This window comes from Lactuca virosa, chromosome 3 (assembly GCF_052849685.1).
Source record: "Lactuca virosa cultivar CGN04683 chromosome 3, Lactuca_virosa_CGN04683_v6, whole genome shotgun sequence".
Classification (NCBI taxonomy): domain Eukaryota; kingdom Viridiplantae; phylum Streptophyta; class Magnoliopsida; order Asterales; family Asteraceae; genus Lactuca; species Lactuca virosa.
The window spans coordinates 417871348-417873554 of record NC_136428.1 but is presented as its reverse complement, the minus strand read 5'-3'; positions in this window follow the sequence as shown (position 1 = coordinate 417873554).

The window sequence follows — 2207 nt, the reverse complement described above, 5'->3', positions numbered from 1 at the left end:
AGTCCAGGTTAGTGTGCCGGTTAACCACACACGCTCCACTAACAGCTTAAACAAAGTGCAAAGTGTAATTTCATGGATTAGCACCTTATTCACATTTTCCTAAGTAACTAAGATTGGGAATTTATAAGTGTTTAGTTACTTAGTATTTATTATTATACTTATAATGAAGGGATAATTATAGTCCTTGTCCTACCCGTTCGGCTAACGACCCTCCACCGGTCAAGGAAGCGGTGCGTGAGAGTGGACACCCATTAAACTGCCATTTTATAGGCAGTAACCTTATACCCCCCTTATAGACCGGCTTCGTAAATGAGGCCTACTAATGGTAAGACGACTTGCTCTTATACATATAATATATTAAACTTTTAATATTATAATAGTATAAGGGTGTATTTTAGACATTTAAAATACTTGGTGGTTTAATCTATTAATTAAACTAGACTTTTAATTTAATTAAACTCAAACCATATATTTATGGATTAATAATACTCTTTTAATTAAACGCTTTAATTAACTATTAATAAAGTCCATAAGAGTTAATTTGAACTATTCAACAAAACATCATATATCCAATTATTAAACTCAAAATTAAAACCATTTAATTAATTGTTTAAGCTATGAACCCAAGAGTTTTAGAATTCAATTCTTTTTTTCATAAAAAACTTTTCTCAAATTCCAAAACTTGAGGGCAAGTTTTGTAATTATTGAAAACCTTTGGATTCCATAACTTATGGAATTAATGGTGTTTTATGATGAAACTTTCCATGTTCCATAACTTAAGAACAAGTTATGGAATTCTTTAAAACATTAACACCAAATTTTGTAACTCCATAAAAACTTTGAATCAAATTTTTTTTTTAAAAAAAAACTTTCATATCCATAACTTATGGAAGTTTCAGAAACCCTTACGATCACAACTTTAAAAAAAACTTTTGAGCTCCAAAATTTTATGACAAAATATGTAACTCCTTAAAACATTTAGATCAAACTTTTAACACTAATAAAATAATCATATCATTTTATCTTTTACTAAATTTGACCTAATTCAACTCATATAACAATTGATTCAAATTTTACAAATAATTCGTTTTTCACAAAACAAGTAATTATCTTAAAATTTGACAAACGTCATGTTTTTTTTTTCCTTTTTTTTTCAACTTGAAAATAAAACATTTGCATCAATATAACAGAAAACAACCCATGGCTCTGATACCACTGTTGGGTTTTGAGCATTCTAACACTCCTATGGTGTACATACAACCCTATAAACCTTGGATCTATGTTTTCTCTATTATACATGCAAATATTAACTATTCCAAGGTTTAATCCTAACTAGCATATTATGAAGCACCTATACTACAAAGTTCTAGTTAGATGACATACCTTTTGATGTAGCTTGATGTCTTCAAGCTTTAAGAGCTTAGCCCCAATAGTGTGGAAGCCTCAAATGGAATCACAAATCACCAAAACACCTTGGAAGAACTTGAGAGAATATGTATGCACACTAAAATCGGCCCACTCTTACTTTCACACACTTGTGCCAATTTTGTGAGCCAAGGACCCCTTTATATATTATGGAGGATTAGGGTTACATCCATGTAAACCCTAATACCCATGACCTTTCATTTACATAGGATCCATGGGTTAAAAGCTCCATGGACCATCCATGAAAGCTTAGCCCAACCTAAATGAACTTGGCCCATTCCATATACTTATAAGAGTCCATATTTAATTAGTTCTTTTTGATCACTTAATTAATTCTAAATTAATTCTTGATCAATACTAATTAAATAATATGATTCCATATTAATATATTAGAACTTATAATATATTAATATAAATCATAAATATACTATTCTCAAAAGACTATCCATATAAATTGTGCCGGTGAAGTGCAACCCAAATGGACCATGCCGGGTCGGGTCAAGTACATACCAAATATAGTTATGGACTTAGACATTAATCCAACAGTAATGAGAATCTCAGAATAGAAACTTAACCGAGTTAGATAGTGGACTTCCCCTGAAGTAGAATCAAACATGTTGACTTGATCAACCCTATGATCCTTCAGGTAAATAGGCAGTTTTGTAACCAATGCCCCTTCTTTTGGCAATATAAACATATGGACTCTATGGAAATGGTACACGGGACTATCACAGACTTAGACTTTCTCTTTACCATTTGGTCAACCGAGTTGACTATGGCCG